Below are 23,959 nucleotides of genomic sequence, written 5' to 3' on the forward strand. Positions count from 1 at the left end.
GATTCAGACAGCATATAGGAGAGAAGGATGAACATGCATTTCCAATTTATGCATTTGTAATCTGGATGGCATTCTTAGACTCTGTTTTTAATAACGAGGAACTGTGCAATGCTAAAACAGTGTTTTTGTAATCTGTCCTCTGGCTAGTGGCATACAAGCAAGTGTACATGCAAATATGATGCCGAGCTCAGCGGTATCATTAAACTCAGACAAGTGAACACAGAGCTCTTTTCCAAATAAGATGGCTACCATGAAGGCGGATGCAGCAAAACACCGCGATTGATTAATGTAATCCAGTAATTTGATAGGCTTTATTTTGACAGCACACTGTTCAAATGGAGTGTTTGACAGAGCAGAAGTGGGGTGTCAACAGCCTGTTTGCCACATTCTGCAGCTGCTGCAGCAGCACTGAAAGTGATGAGAGCTATATCGCATCCCATCAGTAGAGGCAGTGGATTACTTTTTTTGTGCAGACTGCTGACTTCTGCACACAGCAGAATGAGGTTGAGTGAAGGCAAGTCACAGAGCTGGATGATAATAAACCATAGTTGTGATAAAGATGTAATGGATGTGGAATCTGGGCAAAAAAAAAAAAGGAAACAGTCATGAATATTATCATAGAGAGTGTGCACGACATGGATTGGGTTGGTCTCATTGCACACACTGGAACTACACTTAAAAAAAAAAAAACATCCCTGCTGACTCCTTTTGCAGACGACGCTCTTATCACCTGCGAACAGGATGGAGGCGGCAATGTGTCCAATCAAACAGTTGTCGTTCAGAAGTGTTTGAACATGTTTTAAAGCATTTCAAGAGCAAACTGAGTTTAATTAGAATGGCTGCTGGTTAGCACTAACTGCGGCCAAAGACGACTACAGAGAAGATATCAACGGTGCCTCAGCCCTTGCTGTGCGGCTCTGGTCTGGCTGGGTGTCCAAAGTTCAGAGTCTGAATCTTTTATAAAAAGAGGGAGTATTCAAAAAAAGAGAAACCAGGAAAAAATGGTGGAAGTTTGTTTGGACATTTGCATAAATGGTGTAGTTCTATGAATGTGCTTGAAAGAGCACAGTCTATTTTACCAAAAGGATAAAGTAGCATTTCACTCTTGCTTGATTTTTTGTTGCCTCCATGGATGGATGTGTGATCCTCTGCCTTTTCCTGATTGGGTCGTGGAGGTAACAGGTCCTGGAGGGACCTGGCCAAGAGGAGTCAATCCTGATCTCAGGCGCTTCAAACTTGCCTCAGCACTGTTCCCCAAAGGTCATGGCTCAAAGATGCCAACACAACCAAATCATCTGTAATAAGGCAAAGATGAGACCCTGAGACTCCTGAACCAGACACTCTCATGACTTCTCCTTCAATTTTTACAACCACACATCACAAACCACTTTGATGAAAAGTGGAAGTACTGATACATAGCTGTCAGCTTTTTCCACAAAACACGGGGATTGGACATCCAAACTCCCATGATCCCTTCAGTAACTCTGTGGGGGTAAAGATCTATTACACTGTTCCGTGGCTATGATCAAAAATATGACACGGCCCTGTGTGAACACATTCATGCTTTTTACCCTTTTTTAAAAATAAGTATTTGCCTCTCTCAGCAGAAACTAAATGCGATGAATGCTGAGTGGGAATTTACTAAGTAGCCCAGCATCCCTGCTCAATGTTCCCTGGTATACAATACACCCAAAGGGAATCGTGAATAATAAAGACTTCAAATGACAAGCACGCAGCGGGGTTAATGATAAAGGTCAACTTGCCAGTATGTAGCCTGCTAGTGTAAAGGCCAAGTGGTGCAGGGTTCACAATTCACACGGGCTCCTGGCCAATATGTGGCAGCAGGACCCAGGGTTTTCCAAACCAGATGAGAGCTGTTTCTATGCAGCAAACCCATTTCCAGGGTGGCTGCCAGGTGCTGCACTCCTCACTGATGCTTTTATTAGCCTGCTACGTCAGGTTGTGTGATGACAGAAACTAATAGAGTTTGATATGGGGTAAGGGGGAAGCAGCGAGGCTCGTAAGTATGTAAACAAAACAGGAAAGAATGAAACCCTGGATTTTGAGGGAGAAATCTTAGGACAGAGAAAGCTATTGAGGTTACAGATTTTCAATAAAACTCAAAGCACAGCAGAGGAGAAGCAGGATATTCAGGTGCAGAAACGGTGCTATTGAAATATATGATGCCGGGGATCAGAAATGCTGTTTCAATAGACCAATAAAGACTTGACTGGCATCAAACACATTAAGGCACTCAGTATTTACAGTCGCTTGAAAGACTATTCATTCCTTTTGAGTTTTTTTTTCTATTTTGTCAGGCTACGACCACAAGCTATTTTGTACTTTGGGAGAATTTTATGTGATAGACTAACACAAAGTCATACACAATTTAATGAAAAATATTTTTTTCCCCCAAAATTAAAGTCAGATGTTTGCTCTATATTTGTATTTACCTTAATTTTTTCCTAACCCCTATACAATAAACAGTGTGAACAGTGTGGGTCAGAGTTGAACTTCACATCAAGCCTTGTTTATTCTTCATAAGTACCTTTAAATTTTCATTTAATACCAGCCACTGATTCAGCATTTCTAATAGCAACGCAGACTCCACTTTATAAAAAATTTGTCGTAGTTGGCTGAAATCACATAATTTTTTTTTTATTATTTTTACTGTCCCTCTCTCTCTTTGTAGCCATAAATTGAAAACTTTGCACAAAAGTGTGCTCTGGTGTGTAATGTGAATTAATTGAACTCTTAGAACATAAACCGACAAAATCTGATTAAATAAAATAAAACTTCTGGGACTTACTAATTTCAATAACTTTATTGGTTCAGGATTTATCATTACATCATTCATTTGTATTTGCTGAATCATTACCCATGAAGCCCTTTTGCTAAAAACCTCAACCCTTGAAAAACATATTTAATCCTCTGATGAACATAACAAATCGAATTAAATGATAAAAACTGCAAAAGTAGAACTGTGTAGCCTGTGTTAAGATTCATTTCTCCCTCCCCAGAAGCACACACACAAATGCTGCAGGATAAAAAGTTTCCTTAATTTATTGCATTTTTTTTTCCTTGTTATTTTTAAGGAAATCATGTCTGCATAGCTCAGATAATGACTGATAGTGAAATAAATTTATGAACATCTGTGCTGCTTCCTCTTCTTAGTAAGCAGCTCTGTCATGCTGTGATGTAATGTATGAATCTTTTAAACTCTGTTGGTACAAAAATATTCTTTTGTTGCAGTTGCTGGCTTTATTACCACAGAGATATATCAAACTTGCTATAAATTATTCTCAGTTTAGATTGTTGTAGAATAGTACTAGAGATAACTTAGCCAAGCGTGACAAACATACAAGCAACAAAATAAGCATTTTCCCACATATGTTTTCCAATAGTTTAATTTGTAACAATGACATTTTATTAATCTTAGACAAAAACAGATCAATTTCAACAAAATGGATCTTTAACAGGCATTTGCAAATAGAAATAGATATATTTTTATAATACATAATGCACCTTGCTAAAGAAAGGGAAGAGGAATTGGCAATATTATGTATCAATCAATGAAGTTTATTTGTGTAGCACATTTCAGCAACAAGGCAGTTCAAAGTGCTTCACATCATAAAAACACAAAAATAAAAGTCATAAAAACATGGCCCAAGGAAAACTACATAGGTTCCAGGCAAATATCAGATTTTAGTTGCAGCAAGATCTTTGCTTCAAAATATATGATTTTAAGATGATAAATGATGAAGGCTTGTTTGTTTTCAGTAATTTTGTAATCCCTAAAACACATTCTTCACCTACCAGCCCAAAGCCATCACCGTGTTTCTGGCTTACAATATTAAAGCCATCCCAGTATCCTCTAATTCTCCACATTTCCCACCAAAAATCTACTTCTTTACTGACTTGAAAAGAAAAAGTGGGCAAAAAAATGCGGTGAAAAATCCAACATAGATCTATTTTATACCAATCAGAACTTTCCAGTGAGGAAAATAAAGTTAGACCGAGTTGGACTGTGGTCATGGCGTCTTTGACTAGAGAAAAAGAGGCTGCAATAAATCTCAACCTGCAGCTGAAAAAACAATAGTGTTTTCTTTTCGCTGCTTGAGCGATAGTGCCCTCCCACACATTGGTAAGCTTCCTTAAGGTTATACAAATCCACAAATGATCCTCTTTAAATCAATTCTCAGTGGAGAAACATAGTACAAAAGAGATTTTACATAATCTGCAAATAAACACTGCCTATGATAGATGTGGGAATACTTTATGTTAAAAGCATCTCTTTCCTATCCAAAGTTCTGCAAAGGTATTTATCCCCAACAGGTTTCTTCTAACTGGGACATGGTGTCTTGTGGTTTGTCTGATCACAAAATCACATATAACTCAGAAGTCCACTGGTCACATTAGCTTTTTTGTCATTTCCTTAGTTGTCTCATATCATCAATCACATTTTTATATCAAAGATAACCTGAGTAATTTAGAAAAAAAACACAGTTTTGAAATGATGATTACAGGGCAGTGTGGCATTGAAAGACAATTTTAGGATATCACAATAACAAACATAGTGGCAACAGTGGCAGAGTTCCTAGGTGAAAACAACTGCTGATCGAAAGAGCCCCAAAATGACTCATTTTAAATTTGCCAAAAACAAAAAAAACATCTTGATGTTCACCGAGACATTTTGGGAAAATATTCTGTGGACTGAAGACACAAAAGTGGAATGTTTTGGAAGGTGTTTTTTGGAAGGCACATTTCATATAGTTAAAAACTAACAGCGCTTTAGCAAAACACATATCTGATATACATTATGGGGTCAGTGTGATGGTCAGGGATGCTTTGCTGCTTCAGGAGCCGAACTGCTTGTTTTAATTGAGGGAACCATGAATTCTGCTCTCACAAGGAAATCCTGAAGGGGAGTGTTTGGCCATTAGTAAGGACTAATGTGGCCAAACACCAGTCCACAGAAGAACACTTGAGCTTCTTGAGTTATTCAGCTTGATAACTCAAGAAGCTCAAGTGTTCTTGAGTTATGCAACAGGATAAAGATCCCAAAAACCCCAGAAAGTCCACTCCTGAATGACCCAAAATAAGAAAAACAAAACAAAGTGTTTGGATAGGTCTAATCTAAGTTTGTACTTACAAACAGTTGCGATGCAGTGCTAGTCAATCTCGTGCTAGTCAAGATTACACCACCCAATGTCAAATCTTCCCCTAACCTCTACACAGTCACGACTCTGAACAGAAACAATTCTCACGTCTGTCCTATTTTAATAATAGAAAACTCCCATCCAATGGGTGCAATTAAGAGAACTGTGACCAGACCTTGTTCGTACTCTGTCTCCAATCCTTCCTCCCCCTGATTGTTGGTTGCATCCACTGTGACAGTGCAACACAAGCTGTTCATTTTCCACTCTTTCGCAAACAACTTCGCTTCCCACTTTAATCCGTCATTCTAAAATCGTCACCTATCGTTGCTTAGTAGTTGCGTTCGCCACCACCTAAAATGTTGGCACTTTCACCTACACTTCTCTTCAGAATGTCCCTAATTGAACCACATTCCTCTCCCTGCTCTTGTCCACCTACTTTTTCACCTTGTCAGTTTGTCATTTTTGTCCTCGCTGTCTCCAGACGCCTCCCTCTGTTAGCACCTCAGCAGAGGCGCTTGTGTGGCAGCAGCTGTGGAGAGCTTTCCCCACACAAGCAAGAATTGTTGACCTTGTGCTACGGCTTGGTCACTGCTTTGATTAATGCCTCTACAAGACAAGAAGCCACTACCTCCACCTGCCTCGACCAGTCTAGATCTTTTAACACTAATCATCCCTATCCCAGGGATGATGCGTGTAACAGATTTGTCCTCATGATACACCAATCTTCTCTTCAAAACCGCTGCTGAAGAGGGAGTAAACAACTGCAAACAGGGGAGTTTTAGCTTCACAAACGCTTTTTTTTTTCTTTTTGGATCTCTCCCCCTTCCAGAATGATGAAACACGTTGTACTGAGCTCATCTGGAAGGGGTACATGCTGGCTGTTGTTCGATAAGGCAGTTTACCTGTTTGCGTTTTACCCTCAGGAAGAAGAAGCGCCTGTGTGTTTTGTGGTTGTGAAGTTAAAAATCCCTCAAGGACAAATGCGCTAAGAAGAAAAGCTGTGCTGCCATTAGGAGTCCCATGCTCCCTCCTGGCGCGGAGCATAAAGCAAAACAAAGCATTCAAGCAATGAATCACCTCAGATAGATCTTTCAGGCACCATAAACAAGATTCCTAATACAAGCTGGGAATAGACTAAAGTTATAATAGTCTCAGAAATACAAATATTCACCTTCGGGTGTACAATATATCTTGCCGGTGTCATCTCCTGACAGAATTATATTTGTTCAAAGACTTCATACAGCGATATGTACTGTTTTCATTTAATTGATTTTTTTGTCCCTGTGTCAATATCTCTAGCGGAGAAACAGAACAGTAATTTGCTGTGCCCATTACCCACAATGCATTGTTTTCTTTTTCCTTTCTGTAGTTGTTCCTGTCCTTAAATTCACTTGAGTTTGCTAATGTAAATACCTTTACAATATTTAGTTCATTCATGGTTTTATTGCATAAACGCTCAGAGGTTTTCATTTAGATTCAAAAAAAGTATTCATACCCCTAGAATATTTCCCCCATTGTGTCACATAAAAGTCACAAACTTTAATGTATTTTATTGGATTTTGATATGGTAGACCAAGCATGTTCATAGCATGGACCAGCCATATGCAGTCCTCATAAATATTCGGTGCAGACCACAATTCATGAATAAAACAAAATAAATAAAAAAAAAACATGTACCCAGCACAGGCTGTTGATGCACATTAAGAAAATGTCAAAATTTTATTGATAAAAGGCTTTTCAAAGACATTAAGAAAAATAAAATATTTTCCAAACACATAGTTGAATAGATGAAATGATCTTTTAATCAAACAATGTTGTTTGCTTTCATTTTAGTAAGTAAAAAAAGTATTTGGTAAAAAAAAAAAATACTCATTTACTTAGCAACTGTTGATATTAAATCATAATATTTGGTTTAATTTGTAAAAGAAATATGTAATCATACAGAAAATATTAACTTGGATCTGGACTTTGATTGTAATTTGAATGTGTTTTGATTAAAACGATCTAAGTGTTTCTCTGACTGTACATCTAGAGCTGCTGCTGTGCTAGCTAGTGACCCTCTCCCCCAAGCCCAAGTCTATTGCAACTTTCATGATTGTCTTAGTGGATTGCCCTGTATCTTTGAAAACTAATTCTGTGCTTGACTGTATAGCAACATATTCCAAAGCAGTTAATGTATTTCGCATATTTTGCTGCTGTATGTTTAAAGATGAAGGGACCTTCAATTCACATCCACAGGTAACTAAGGTTATTTTTTATGAGCTAGACTATAAAACCAACCCAAACAATCCGAAATATTGGAAATATATATCACACAAAAGGAGCAGTTGGTGTGAATAAATCCTCCGATGTATTAATACAACTCTTAAAAGGGCATCTGGCTCTGAAAGCAATAAGAAAGGCCAAGTATTCACACAAAAACTCTATTTGTGAAGGCTTTATAGCTTTGACCTAAAAAAGTCAGAGCTGGAAGAATATTGTAATTGCTGTAGGCAACACCACAACTACACACCTATACACCTATTGTTAATTTGGCATTTTTAGCTAACAAGACAATACATCAGTAACATGATTTTTTTTTTTTTTGGCCAGTAAGAAATAAAACAAAATTCTCTTGCAGCAAAATCATATTGTATGTGTGAACAAGAAAGCTGAGGTACCATTTATGATGAATTGCATAAGTATTAATCCCCAATAACCAAAACCTTCATATAGTGCTTGGTAACAAACCATCAGGCGGAAACATGTGAAAAACGACAGTGGTCAGGCCTACGGAGGCGTAAATTTAATTTTTTTGGCCAACATGCAAAATATGTGTGAACACTGTGCTACCCTGAAAAACACCATCCCTACAGTGAAACACGGTGGTGGCATGATTTGGTCATGCTATTCTTCAGCAGAGTAAGAGAAGCTGCTAGAAGCTGTCTCCCTAGACATTAATAAAAAGAAGGATGGAGCTTTATACAAGCAATCCTACAACTATAACAAACAGAGACTGAATCTTGCGATTGTGGCAACGGTTCCCTGCCAATGGAACGCAACCTTAAATGAACAGCTATAGCACAATGGAAGTATTTAAATAAAACATAGTAAGTGTCAAAGTCCACAGTTGAATCTAGTTGGGAATCTGCTGGATGTTCAGATGCTTCCAGTCTAACAAAACTTGATCTGTTTTGCAAAAAGGAATTGTGAAAAATATTAGCCTCTTTCTGCTCGAAGGTGTCAGAGGGCAGAATATAAATGCATGCAAAAATTTTCTTTTTACAATCATAGCTTAGTTGATGTGAATGCATTTGCAAGGCCATGCAAAATTATTAAGACATCTAACCCAGATTGTGGTGCGTTTTTGCACTGTAACAAATAAGGTTTTATTTCGACCGCAAACGGTCTCCACAAAGCACATCCTCAATCACTAAACAGTAAAGGTCAAACTTCCAGCAATAAACCTTCTCATTCACTAACACTGACACAAGCCTGACATTTTCCCTCAGTGAACTGCCGCTCCATCTTTGCATTGCATATTGCCATCTTTGACTGAAGTGCTCCATTTTTACAGGAGATGCTCTGAAGGACCCCTTGACCAGATGAAAGCAATTGTCGGTTGGCTCTCTGATGTCTTTGTAATGCATATTTGCGGCTTTGGTGAAAGTACTACAATCATCTAAACGTGTTTTCATCTCTGGACAGTGCTACAGCGGAGCTTGCTTTGCATAGTGAAAAGCCCTTCTGTACCATAGACATTAATTTCTTAATGTCACAGTTTTCCAAAAATGTCATGCTTATGAAATATAATGAGCTCTGTTCTTGTTACCATTTGTTCCAGGATGAAGGGGAAGGACAGACTCTTATTAACAATGCGCCACCAATTTCAATTCAAATAAAGCTAATGTTTTAATTCAAGTAAGATGAAGCGTATTAATTTGGTACGCACAAGTTATACAATTGTGTAATGCTGACACTCAGCTGGCAGTTAAAAAAGGAGAGATCATTTTAAATACTGCAGGTATAGCACACACCACTGTATTAGTGACATGTTTTAGATAATGTTTCAAATAAATGAAGTTTAATAAGATCGCTACTGTAGAGGTACCCAATGAGACAAACAGAAAACAAGCTGAAAGCCAACAAATAGTTGTATGGTGATTGTCATTTGAAAAAATGAACCTATGACATCCAATATGTAAACTACTGTTACCTGGCCATATTTTAAATCGATCGCCTCGTCTTGTTTTGCAGGAGCAGGCGTGATAAACGACCCCTGTCAGTTTTAAACTCTCTGACAAATATACTGTATCACCAGTGACAGGTTTACATAAAAGCCATCCTCTGTTTTATGCCACGGTGTTGTCTTTTAGTGGAATAGAAGCAGCAGAATGATTGGATTTGAATTTGTAGCACCAAAGGTTATTGAAGTTTATGCAATGAAACAGCTGGAATGCAATCTAATTTTAAAATTGTAAAAAAAAAAAAAAAAAAAAATATATATATATATATATATATATATATATATATATATAGTTTGAGACATCAATGATTTTCAGTGAATGTGCAACCACAAGTGTCTACATCCCCCGAAATAGCTGAAGCATTAACTTGCTATGAAAACTAATGTTTTCATATTAATGGCTTCTCCTCCTCCATGGGCTGCCACCTTATCGTGGTGGAGGGGTTTGAGTGTCCCAATGATCCTAGGAGCTATGCTGTCTGGGGCTTCATGCCCCTGGTAGGGTCACCCAAGGCAGACAGGTCCTAGGTGAGGGACCAGACAAAGAGCAGCCCGAAGACCCCTTATGATGGACAAGAACTTTGGACTTGGTGTTCCCTCGCCCGGACGCGGGTCACCGGGGCCCCACTCTGGAGCCAGGCCTGGAGGGGGGGCACGATGGCGAGCGTCTGGTGGCCGGGCTTTTACCCATGGAGCCCGGCCGGGCTCAGCCCGAAGAGGAAACATGGGCCCCCCCTCCCATGGGCCCACCACCCGTGGGAGGGGCCAAAGGGGTCGGGTGCAGTGTGGGATGGGTGGCAGCAGAGGGAGGGGACCCTGGCGGTCCGATCCTCGGTTGCAGAAACTGGCTCTTGGGACGTGGAATGTCACCTCTCTGGTGGGGAAGGAGCCGGAGCTAGTGCGTGAGGTCGAGAGGTTCCGGCTAGAAATAGTCGGTCTCACCTCGACGCACGGCTCTGGTTCTGGAACCAGTCTCCTTGAGAGGGGCTGGACATACTTCCACTCTGGAGTTGCCCAGGGTGAGAGGCGTCGGGCAGGAGTGGGCATACTTGTTGCTCCCCATCTCGGCGCCTGTACGTTGGGGTTTACCCCGGTGAACGAGAGGGTAGCATCCCTCCGCCTACGGGTGGGGGGACGGGTTCTGACTGTCGTTTGTGCTTACGGGCCGAACGACAGTTCAGATTACCCACCCTTTTTGGAGTCCTTAGAGGGGGTACTGGAGGGTGCTCCTCCTGGGGACTCCCTTGTTCTGCTGGGGGACTTCAACGCTCACGTGGGCAATGACAGTGAGACCTGGAGGGGCGTGGTTGGGAGGAACGGCCCGCCCGACCTGAACTCGAGCGGTGTTCTGTTGCTGGACTTCTGTGCTCGCCATGGATTGTCCATAACGAACACCATGTTCAAGCATAAGGGTGTCCATATGTGCACTTGGCACCAGGACACCCTAGGCCGCAGTTCGATGATCGACTTTGTCATCGTTTCATCGGATCTGCGGCCGTATGTCTTGGACACTCGGGTGAAGAGAGGTGCGGAGCTGTCCACTGACCACTACCTGGTGGTGAGTTGGCTCCGGTGGTGGGGGCGAAAGCCGGTCAGACCTGGCAGGCCCAAACGTGTTGTGAGGGTCTGCTGGGAACGTCTGGCGGAATCCCCTGTGAGACGGAGCTTTAACTCCCATCTCCGGCAAAACTTCGAACACGTCCCGGGGGAGGTGGGGGACATGGAGTCCGAGTGGACCGTGTTCCGTGCCTCCATCGTCGAGGCGGCCGATCGGAGCTGTGGCCGCAAGGTTGTCGGTGCCTGTCGCGGCGGCAACCCTCGAACCCGCTGGTGGACACCTTCGGTGAGGGATGCCGTCAGGCTGAAGAAGGAGTCCTATCGGGCCTTTTTGGCCTGTGGGACTCCGGAAGCAGCTGATGGGTACCGGCGGGCGAAGCGGCATGCGGCTCGGGCGGTTGCTGAGGCAAAAACTCGGGCGTGGGAGGAGTTTGGAGAGGCCATGGAGAAAGACTTCCATACGGCTTCGAGGCGATTCTGGTCCACCATCCGGCGTCTCAGGGGGGGGAAGCGGTGCAGCACCAACACTGTTTATAGTGGGGATGGTGTGCTGCTGACCTCTACTCGGGACGTTGTGGGCCGGTGGGCGGAGTACTTCGAAGACCTCCTCAATCCCACCAACATGCCTTCCACTGAGGAAGCGGAGCCTGGGGACTCTGGGTTGGGCTCTCCAATCTCTGGGGACGAGGTCACCGAGGTGGTTAAAAAGCTCCTCGGTGGCAGGGCCCCGGGGGTGGATGAGATCCGCCCGGAGTTCCTTAAGGCTCTGGATGTTGTGGGGTTGTGTTGGTTGACGCGACTCTGCAATGTCGCATGGACATCGGGGGCAGTTCCCCTGGATTGGCAGACTGGGGTGGTGGTCCCCCTGTTCAAAAAGGGGGACCGGAGGGTGTGCTCCAATTATAGAGGGGTCACACTCTTAAGCCTCCCTGGCAAGGTCTATTCAGGGGTCCTGGAGAGGAGGGTCCGTCGGATAGTCGAACCTCGGATCCAGGAAGAGCAGTGTGGTTTTCGTCCTGGTCGTGGAACACTGGACCAGCTCTACACCCTCGGCAGGGTCCTGGAGGGTGCATGGGAGTTCGCCCAACCAGTCTACATGTGTTTTGTGGACTTGGAGAAGGCGTTCGACCGTGTCCCTCGGGGAGCCCTGTGGGGGGTTCTCCGGGAGTATGGGGTACCGGGCCCTTTGATACGGGCTGTCAGGTCCCTGTATGACCGGTGTCAGAGTCTGGTCCGCATTGCCGGCAGTAAGTCGGGCTCGTTTCCGGTGAGAGTTGGACTCCGCCAGGGCTGCCCTTTGTCACCGATTCTGTTCATCACTTTCATGGACAGAATTTCTAGGCGCAGCCAAGGTGTTGAGGGGGTCCGATTTGGTGGCCTTAGGATCTCATCTCTGCTTTTCGCAGACGATGTGGTCCTTTTGGCTTCATCGGATCGTGATCTGCAGCTCTCGCTGGAGCGGTTCGCAGCCGAGTGTGAAGCGGCCGGGATGGGGATCAGTGCCTCCAAATCCGAGGCCATGGTCTTGAGCCGGAAAAGGGTAGAGTGCCTTCTCCGGGTCAGGGGGGGTGTCCTGCCCCAAGTGGAGGAGTTTAAGTATCTCGGGATCTTGTTCACGAATGGGGGAAGAAGGGAGCGGGAGATCGACAGGCGGATTGGCGCAGCGTCTGCTGTCAAGCGGGCGCTGTACCGGTCCGTCGTGGTGAAGAGAGAGCTGAGCCAAAAAGCGAAGCTCTCGATTTACCGGTCGATCTACGTTCCCACCCTCATCTATGGTCATGAGCTTTGGGTCATGACCGAAAGAACGAGATCGCGGATACAAGCGGCCGAAATGGGTTTTCTCCGTAGGGTGGCTGGGCTCTCCCTTAGAGATAGGGTGAGAAGCTCAGTCATCCGGGAGGGACTCAGAGTAGAGCCGCTGCTCCTTCACATCGAGAGGAGCCAGTTGAGGTGGCTCGGGCATCTGGTCAGGATGCCTCCTGGACGCCTCCCTGGTGAGGTGTTCCGGGCACGTCCCACCGGGAGGAGGCCCCGGGGAAGACCCAGGACACGCTGGAGGGACTATGTCTCTCGGCTGGCCTGGGAACGCCTCGGGATTCCCCCGGAGGAGCTAGAAGAAGTGGCTGGGGAGAGGGAAGTCTGGGCCTCCCTTCTGAAGCTGCTACCCCCGCGACCCGACCTCGGATAAGCGGAAGACGATGGATGGATGGATGGATGGCTTCTGTCTCCAGGGCTCAAGGAATATTTCATTATAATAAGAATATGAAAACAGTAGACCCATGATAGCATGTTGCAAACCTGAGTTTGCACGTGCTCCCAATTCAGAAAACAGGCACAAGGGTAGATTTGTATTTATTAAGTCTCTTATATAGCAAACAAAATCTCTGTGCTGAAACAGTTTACCCATATTTAAATGGTTTATTATGCATTCATTTTCCTCCAAACCTTATTCATTTAAATAATAGCTAGACCAAATAACTCTTAATTCTCCATCACCAAAATAATTAGGATAATACAGATTTAGCTGGAAAAGTGAAAAATGTGTTAAAGACAAAAAAGCAGTGCAGGTAATAGACTCGGTCTTCAGGACTTAATATAAATTGTATAATCATCTAATCATTGTCAGATACAAAACCTATGATTATGTGACTTTCTAATAGGTGCCTAATATTTGGTTTAATTGAAAAACAATTACAAATAAATTAACTATATAGAGAAGATACTGTATGTCTTTTTCATGTGTCTTAAGTGAGGCACACATGGGAATCCGTATACAAGGGGGTGAGAGGCTGAAGTGGCGAACTGTGAATGATGGGGTCAGTTTTATGGAAGCAGGTCCGAAGTTGCTGCAGGTTCCTTGTTTGTTTGTTGTTTTTTAACTATGCAGGGATAAGAAGAAACAAAGAAATGTAATCTTGAACAGTCGAATTGAAGAACATTCTTAGGACCTGTGAAATGTCATACTGTGAGTGAAAATCATTTAAAATTCAGTAAAGGAACTAGGGGTGTCATTAGATATCATGATATAACAATGCCACAGTGCTTTTCATTCAAGGAAAATCTGCCTTGGAAAGCTCCATTCAGTTGCTGTCAACACGAAACTTTGATTGGTGAAATAAGTGTAAGCTATTAAAAGGAGCCCTGAATTTCAGTTCTTTAAGCTTGACGCATTTATATATGTTTGAGACTCTGATTTTGAAGTCGAAGAGGAAATGTTTGTGTTGTTGCCCTGCCATTTGTAAGGAAATGCAACTCTGTTGAAAAAAACACCCAATGACAGACAAGGTACAAATGACTTGCTGGCAGAATGTTTTTTTTTCTTTTACATTTTCTCAAATCTTTGTTCTATTTGTGAAAAGTTTGATGCTTTCTGGGCATTATGACCATTTTAAATGGTCAAATTACATACCACAATGAGCAAATATTGGCTGCAATGTTTTACACTGATTAGAGTCCTTATAACAGAGTTTGCGATTTATAAAGCCATTAATCTATGTGTGGAAAAGAAGGGATTTTTTTATGTAAACCAAAAATGTTAAGATCTCACCTCCTGCCTGTGAAGCGGTCTCATATTGTGAGTTGCCTCCTGTTGTGCAAAGAAAGCCTCCAGCCAAGATTTAAATGACAATTCAGCTGAACGTGAACAACCCATGCGACTGGAGACAAGTGCTCCAGTCTATTAGTTTTTATAATAAAATTATTGTAAATTTATTTTATTAAAAAAAAAATTTCCCCATGAAAAAACAAATCCTTCCAGCATTATTCTGAAACAAAAGCACATTTTTTTTAAATCAATTTTCCATTTGAATATTTGCTTGGATTTTTCTAACAAGACAATTACTACACTACACACTAATTTAAAGCTGCTTGCATTAAACGGCGATATAGCCTACTATACTTTGATTACTTCCTATAAAACAAAGGAAATAACTGTAACTGTTGACTAATTTAATGCAAAAAAATGGTTATAATCTAATGGATCAATTTTAGACGACATACACTGCACACCTACAACAGGTATAAAGCTCCATTTTATATTCCTCTGTCTGATTTTAGGGTCTAATTATTGCAAGAAAGCTACAGTATAAGTTCACTCCTCCATGGGTGCAGCTTTAGACGGTTCTGCCCCAGTTCGCCCCGGCCACATTCATCTCCATTAGCAGATCCTGCGCGGCTCTTGCCTGTTTTTCACAAACACTTATGGGGTTGTACAAGATGTAGTAAACTGTGTATTGTATGCTAGCAATTTGACTGGCAGCAGAATGCATTCCTTGATTGGCCTGTGATGTACATTACTGTGAACTCCAAGGAACAACATTTCAATAATGGACCGGTGGACATGCCGTCTACAATCACAGAGCTGTTCAGTGGGGGGTGGGGGTGTAATTGTCAGCAGCAGCAGGAGCACATGCGTCAACCTTTGGTGCAGAATGAGCGTGATTTCGCAGCACGTCTTTCTGAAGTTTTGTTGGAGTTACCGTTTTGTGCCAGCCAGTGTGAAACACCTGAATTACATAATTTTAGTTTAGCATGACGTGTATTTTATTCCTTGTTTCATTTTTTTCTCCTCCTAAATAAAGCCCATTTGAGTGGATATTGGCGTACATTTTTCACTGCATTACCTAAGACTAAAAGGTTGCACATTAAAAACATAAAGTGCCACAATACAGACAGATTTTCACACAGAGAAGCAGCTTAAGTGACTCACCAAACTGAAACATCTAAAATATCACCAAGGTTTTGCCAGTCACCACCTGCTGTGCTTAAACTTAGATTTCAACAAAGCACAAATGATACACGATTCATCTAAAGCCCATAATATTATAACTGTCAATGTTTAGTGGGACTTTCTCATAAAACTGTGAGACAAAAAGAAAACTGTGCATCCTGCTGTGAAAAACCTGTCTGGTTGCAGATGTTCCCTCATTTTCCTGTGCCACTTAGCACCTTTCTCCTTCATGCATAATCAATACCGTGCTTGGGTTTTATGCTACAGACAAGAAACATCTTCTTGGGGACAGTAAAAAGCCGAGCAGTGAGAAACAATTGGCCCCTTCTTGGCCCAGTCTTGAAGAGCCAGACGTTTGTAACAGTGTGTCTTGCAAGAACAGCCTAAGAGTTAATTTCCTGGCTGTGATTTGTGAGAGAGAGACATCAAGGAGCTGCCGCAGACTGGAGCATGAAAAACCATTACTTCAATCCCTCACTCCCTGACATTAATAGGATGAATAAATGTTTTGTTCTCTTCTTAATTTGGATGAATTTATCCAAATGGCAATGGAAACAAGTAAATATCCATTCCAGCTTTGCTACTGATGAAAAAAAGACCAAGAAAACTCACTCAACTTTTGCTTTCCCCTCCCTTTTTGCCTACTTTCAAGAATTTGTATTGCGCTGCACTCCTATATCAGTCAATAAACAAAATGACCTAAACCTGGAACATGTACAGAAGGATACATAATTTATGGAAAGAGTTTGTTTTAAGTTGGTTAAGCCTTGACTGGAATGGTGTGGTCAGATGGACTGTTCCTTTGCAGTAAGTCAGATTGTCATTTCAAATATTTGATTTACTTAGTAAAATACATTGTGTATTTAGTGTGATTGGTTTTTCTTATTAATATCACTGACATAGCAACCCTAGAAAAGCAGGAAGGGATTGCAATACAATTTGAAGGAGAACAATACAGTAAAGACTGATTTTAATAGTTGCTTGTTTACACAATAGTACACAAAATCCAAGGTTGTAGAAATCTACAACCTTAGATTTCCTGGCCGTAGCCAGATGTTTCTGTAAAATCAGTCAAACTCATGTCATATGTAGTTTGTCACTTGTTGTTCTATTAGTCTTGCTGCGTTTTTATAAGTGGTTAACTACTTGCAGCAAAATTTAATCTCCCAAAAAAACAAAACTCTCTGAGCACGAGACTGGTGAGATCACACGAGGCATAAAGGAACTCATCGATGTTCTTTTTGGTACAAACATTTGTGTTTTTTCTGTTCATTTCTCTCTTTCGTTTACATTATTTGGTGTAATTGTTCCTTCGGAGGTAAGTTCTTATTCTCGATAGCGTCAGGAAAACATTTTATCTCTACGTGAGAATTCTGGCGGAATTTCAGGGGACAAAAAATTGGCAACAGTGAAACACAGAAGTGGTTTTAGAAGAGGATCAGGGCGGGCTGGAATGGCTGGGTTTCAATATCAAAGATCCAGTCGATGAATTCCATTAAGATGATTTTCAAGTTCCACCCATGTTTCCTGCTGCATCATCTGCTCCTTCTGCCAAAAATGGTCGCCAAGCATATAGAGATATCTGATGAGCCCCATCCTGCCAGTCAACCACAGAGTCAGACACTTGCAGTTTTGCCCATAGCATCACCATCATTCCAGTGAAAACCAGAGGAGGAAAGTTAATATTTTCACTCAGCAATAGTGAAATTGAAAACTTGAAATAAAACTGCATGCAGCAGAATATGGCATTTAGTCACTATATGACTGGAAAATTTTGAAAGAAAGCAATAATATGGTAAATACTTCCAAGAAAAATGTAAACAGATTTGAAACAGAGCTACATTTCTGAAGAAGATCACAGTTTGCCATTTAAAGAAGCTTGGGTCATGACTTGGAGGTTATCAGAGTCACATAAATAAGGTTGAACCCAGGGTTGTGATATTATAATGTAAGCTTACAATCTGATTGGTAAATATAGAAACAACAATAGCAGAAGCAAGAAAACACTTAATTCAACCTTTTGTCTCATGTGAATTTCTAATATCCTGTGGGCATTTTAGCATTGTGGCCACTATAACCCACGTAAAGGCTGACAATCTACTGGTGTGGACTCTTTTTGCATATAAAATAAATGAAGAAACAATTATTACATTTGAAATAACCCTTTGTGATATGGATGTAGCTCATTTTGGCCTAAACAGCATTACTAAAAAATAAACAGCAGCATCATTGTCGGATAATGCGGTGGTGGTGAACAACACACATTAATACACTACTTCATTTTTATAATCACAATGTCTCCACACTTCCACATCTTTACAATCTTGGTCACAAATCTGGATACTGTGATGATAACTGATTGTCATTGCGATTAAGATGTATTCACAGTACATCATAGAGCCCATCGCAACTCAGATGCTTCAAAATCTCTGCTGCAATGCTGCAAGTCTGCCATAGCATTTACTGATGTCTGCTCATCAGATAGATTCTTGTTCCCCCTGTGATGCAAAGCAGAATTTGCTATATTTCTTTGGTGAGCTTTTCAAACAGTTTGTGTTAAGTCCTACTGAGGAAATCCATACTTCATTGCCCAGCTGTGCTCTAAATATACATGGACTTCTATTGGCAAGGAAAAAAATGACTGTACTAGATGGTATCCTTAAATTTCACTGCAGTGAGAATAAAATCTATCATTTAAAAACGCCAATGAGGCAGCAAAAATGGGAGCAAATGCTTTCATAGCTCAGCCTGGAAGATTTTACAGCAGACTACAGTGCTGGGGTCAGGAGGCCAGAAGCACACTGCTCGCTGCTCAACTCTCAGAGGAGCTGCGCTGTCATTCGCTAGTGAAAACAACTCCACAAACTTGGGTGGTAGACTACATTTTGCTCCACATTATTGTTCACACATAGCAAATATCCTCTGCTCCCCAAATCCCTGCCTGAATTACTGACAGTCACAATTGCAAAGAGCGGAACGTAACAAAGGGAGAAGCTGGAATCATACTAAACAACAGGAAATGTAGCCACCTGCACAGCTGCTTTCACGGTTTCATCCATACAGCAGGTTATTTACATTTGTTCTGGAAAGTACTTCTTTGGAGGGGTTGAATAACTTTGAGTGGACTGAGGTGACAGTCCACACTGTGGATGGCTTGTCCATAAAAAGGCTGCGATCAGCGAGACATGACAGATAAACATCAAAGGTCATAAAATAATCCCCGTTAGAGGTGGATGTACTCTACAAGTATGCCCTGTACTTGACCATTCTCCTATTTACAGCACTTGGCTGCATTGAAGAGTCTCACCTTGGCTTTTGGCAAGTCAGACAGCTTTTGTTAATTTCTAATGCATTTGGAATCTAGTAATTAAGCGCCAACACCTCCAACCTCCCACATACTCCCACACACACACACACCACCTCCAAGTTTTTACCCCTTCCCCCCAATGGACTGAAAAATTGACATGCTCTGGAGAGCCAGTGAGTAATTATATTTGTAAAGAGCAGTGATACAAGATACTCCCCCCTGACTGGGACTCATTACACATCATTAGAAGAGAGCTGCAATGAGGCTCGTGCACACGTGCATCCAGTGCCTGTGACCAAACACACGCATACACGCAATGTCTTCTCTTTTTTTTCCTTTCCCTCTTTTTCTCTCATACGCACACACAGAAACACAATCTCATATCCACACATATATATACACACACAGATCAATGAGCAGAAATCCAAACACTGTTTGTCTTTGGTAAACAAACCCTCCACCTCGGGGCCCTGACCCAAGCGCAGTTCGACAAGTAGTAAGAGGACACTCTGAATGGTGTAAAACTCTACACTCGATAATTCATCCGGTGATAATCATTCTGCGATGGGTCAATAACTAATTAAAGATAAGATCTGAAATGAATTCTCATTCATCTTAACAGGTTGAAATATGAAAGTTTGCAAACGGGGCTGCGAGAAAATTCCAGTCCATCCTTTGAAGCAATAATTACCATTACAGCAGCACAGGGGCGAAGAGCTGCAGGAAGGAGGGGCTGATGGAGCTCCCATAGAAACTTCCAAGTCTCCTCTTTAATTGGAACATGAAGATTCAACAGATCAGATTCCCTGAAAAGTGTCTGCATGTCTTACCATAATATTCAGCTTTTCTAAGGATTTTACTTAAAATTAACTTTCTTTCCAAATATGTTTGTTTTCCCGCTGCTGATGCCTTACGGCTCATTTGAAATCTCCTCCAAAATTGGATTTACAGTATATCTTAATCTAAAGCAATGCTGCACAACACGCTGAGCAATAGTTATTTAAACTTGCAGCACTTGAGCTAAAAAGCCCTCCAAATACAAAAATTGAATGGCAGCAACATTCTATTTTAATTATTTGTACAATCATCTTTCCTGCTCAAGTCTTTGAGATTACACCTGACTCAGATTTGTATATCTTGAGACCATTTTTAAAATCATTTTGCACAAACGAGCAAGAGATCAGACTGTATGAAGATCAATATCTTTAATTACATCTGAATTTTGATTGGGTCATTGTACAATGAGAATATGTGTTCAGGGTTGTTGTTCCCTGTTCTCTTGTATCAAGTCTTTGAATGCCTCAAATAGATGGCATTGTGTTTAGCACCACCTAACTTCCTAACAAACGTGACCACCTTCCTTGTGCCTGGGGAAAAAAAAGAAAAAACAGAACTCTGTGCATGTGTGATAAGTCTGCAGTTGAATCCATAGCAAACCACCCAACAAAGCCTTAATAATAAACAGAGAAAAAAAATATCTATAATTTTGCTCCATGTGAGCAAGAGGCTCCCCAAATATATTGGCTAAATGTTACCAAAAAAAATAGTGGAAGTAATCTGAAACAGCTGCAAGAGACCGAAATACATGCAATAATTATGTTTACCAGTGTTTGCTTTTGCTGATAAAAAGTCATTTTTTTAGTCTCCACCTTATAACTCTTTAACAAGCTTGTAAGGGAGGGTCGATCGGATGGCTTTAGATCTATTGTTTCTGTGAGTTGTGTTAAATATTCAGTATGTTATGTGGATTTCAAAGGTGTTTGCTGCATTATTAATAAGACAACGAGGCGATGGTGTGAGAGCTATAATAATGTCAGAATGTCTGGTTTGAGATGCTTTGACTAAAACCCATCATCTTCTCTGCTCTGCTGTTTCTTTTTCCCTTGAAGACGCCTAATTAAATACACTGTCATACTGTGATATTTATCTATTCACGGATTTAGTCCGTTTTCTTGGTTAAATCACGTCCTCTGTGCAGAATCCACTGACATGTAATAAAATGAAGTAAAGCTTAAGGAATTACATTAATCTAGATTTCAGATGACCTGATATTACGCTTGCGTCCAAAACAAACACTTCATCAAGCTTACCTAATTCTGTTTGATGTAGATTATCTCTAAAAGTGCAAGCGCACCTTATACATACAAAGCCAAAAAGATGAAATCCCTGTTTCTCATGCTGTTGCAGTTTTCATGACTAAATATCTTCACACAGCTTAGTGTTAATTGGCCCATCATGGTCTTATTTCTCTCTGGCCTCGGTTTTATTTGGTTTATATGAGCGTGCCTGTAATAAAGCTTTAATGCTTTACCGTGGGGAGATTATCTGACCATGCTACAGCAGTGGACATTATCACTCAACTACATGCATCACTTCGCCTTCACTCATTGGTCAGAATAGCGGTTGGGGAGCTTGCCACAAGAGCTGCTTTGTAAACTGTATTTGTGCCTGCGAACGCGTCTGTTTTTGTGCGTGCAAACAGTGTGCGTTTGTGTGTGTCTGCGCATGGCTTGTTCTTGTTTCGTCTCACTGACTGTGTCTGTAGTGTGTTAGATGATGTGAGACGTAGCGTGTGTGCCTGTGCGGGCGTGCTGCTAGAATTTGTATGTGGTGTTTGTCGGCAGGGTGCGCAGGCTTGTAGAATGACATTTGGTGAAACGTGGCGGCGGGAGAGGAAACATCTGACTCATAATTGAAGTGCCATGAAAGAAATATGGTCATGAATCTGTATTAGGCTTATGTGCTCAGCTTTAAAGCAGTGGCAGGAGCAGGAGGCAGCATGCTCAGCCTGACTACCTTCCCACCCTGAAGGCTGATTACAACGCTCAAAAGGATACTCCACAAAAATGACAGAGGAAAACACAGCGTATTCAAGGCGAGGAGTCCTGATGACAAAATCGATAGGCCGTAGCGCTCTCATCTCCATCAAAAAGAGAGTCTCAGGATGAATGTAGCTGTGCTTCTGTGATTCACCCACAGCAATCATCTCAATGTCCTGAAGGATAAAGCAGCACTCCTCCGTCACCCTCCTGCTACTCACATGTACAGCCCTCTGTGCTGAAGGCTGAGGGAGTCTGCTCTTTGAACAGAAAAAGTAGAGGTATCTCATATCTCGGCTTGTTTTCAGAAAATAAATTGTTACAGATGAAAGGTTTATGTGTTGGTTCAGAGACTGCTGGCCCTTTAAAGAAATGATTGTTACAATTGTAATTATCTTTTGTCAAAAACAGATGAGCCTATTCCTTATTTCTGTGTATATTATGACTAAAAAATAAAGCATGAGTATTTTGAACAATAGTGTAAGACCCTAAGACAAAAGATATACATTAACATTGTCTGTTTTCTCTTACAGAAGTCAGCAACTATGATTTTGATTGCAAATATTTAAAATGATAATGATTCCAGTTTTTTCCTTTTTTTTTTACAGAATTATCCACTGCTCAAAAAAATAAAGGGAACACTTAAACAGGTGTTTAACACTTAAAGTGTTCCCTTTATTTTTTTGAGCAGTATACTTGTACCAAATCAAACTATAAATGAAGCGATTACTTGTTAAATCAGACAAGCTTATGATACAAAAAAGGTTGAAGGAGTTGTGATTTTTTTTACAATGCTTTTAAAAAGAATATAAACTATAAAATGTGTGACATACAACTGTAGATAATAATATAGAAATACTACATGTATAAAAATCTAATTTTGAAATTCATATTTGTCTTTTATACAATATAATAAGCAATACACCAGATTACGTATCACTCTTCCATCTTGTAACAGACTCAGAAACTGAAAGAAAAAGAAATCCAGAATATTCCAGATTCTTCAAGATTGTGTAGGAACGCTTAGATCAAGAGCTTGGCTACCATCCAGGTTGCTGAGTTCAAAGTGTCTTAGTTAAGGATCGCAAAGTTATTTAAGATTGTATATAGTTCGTAATTAATAATTAATTCACAGTGGTTCAGCTGATATCCTGTGATTTGCAGATTTATAGGGTATGCAGTATATTTTGTTGTTTTGCAAAGTGTAATGAGGCGAAGCAATAAGCACATAGGATGACAGCTGGTTTAGTTTGTGGGGTTTCTATAGAAAAATGAACAGAGCAACATTAAATTCTGTGATGCATTTGTTATAGTGCTGCTCCTTACCCAGGACCTTAATTCATAAGCCCAACAGTAAAAGGTGAGTCTTCATATTGCAACTTTTAATGTCACTGATCGTGTTAAATCTGCTTATTTTATGCACTCTATTAAATTTCACATTATGGTTTCTTTTACCACCATAGCAAACATTATACAGGATTCTTGGTTAGGTGTAGTTTATGCTTTTTAGTACAATTTACATAAACAAACAGGTAAAGCCTGTGTAGCTTTCCAAGGCCACTAATGGCATTTATACTTTCATGGAGGTCACTTTTTTTTTTATCAGGGACTTCTTCTTTTCAAAGTAGTTATTTCACAGGAATATTCTTGAGGGTGGACCACCTCTTATCTCCATCACCTGTTCAAAGTCATTGCTTCTCTGTGCATAATCGCCCAATGCAACTGTGATGATGTTTACATAACGGTTTTTGCATAATTCACAAAACACAAATTGAGACTGAATTTCTTTTGACTGTAAAAGTTTCCCAAATAATTTATAATCAGTGAAGATGCTATGAGAGTTATCTGTTTGAAGTAAATAATATCTGATTATAATGTTTCATAAAAACATTGCTTCAATAATTTCACACTATTCCTTTTAGCATGACGATGAGGTACTTGATATTTACTGTAAAGTCTGCGTAACTGGGAAACCCCCAGAAAATGTGACAGTACTGAAAAATAGACAAACAAATAGGCGCTTTGGTGTTCTTACAAGACTTCCCATCTATTTAAAGAGAACGTGGTGACAACCGACACACTTTATATTTACAGCCAGCAACAAATTAGGTAAAATCTGAGGCAATATTTCAACAAGCAAACAGCAGGGAGATTTGATTTTCC

The 23,959-nt window shown here is 41.0% G+C and overlaps 1 protein-coding gene across 3 annotated transcripts in view; it reads right to left on the reverse strand.

Moving 5' to 3' along the window:
* Positions 1-23,959, reverse strand: part of LOC102229458 (neuroligin-3) — a 175,601-nt gene that overhangs the window by 83,374 nt on the left and 68,268 nt on the right. The window lies entirely within an intron of this gene.

Source organism: Xiphophorus maculatus, chromosome 23 (assembly GCF_002775205.1).
Source record: "Xiphophorus maculatus strain JP 163 A chromosome 23, X_maculatus-5.0-male, whole genome shotgun sequence".
Lineage (NCBI taxonomy): Eukaryota > Metazoa > Chordata > Actinopteri > Cyprinodontiformes > Poeciliidae > Xiphophorus > Xiphophorus maculatus.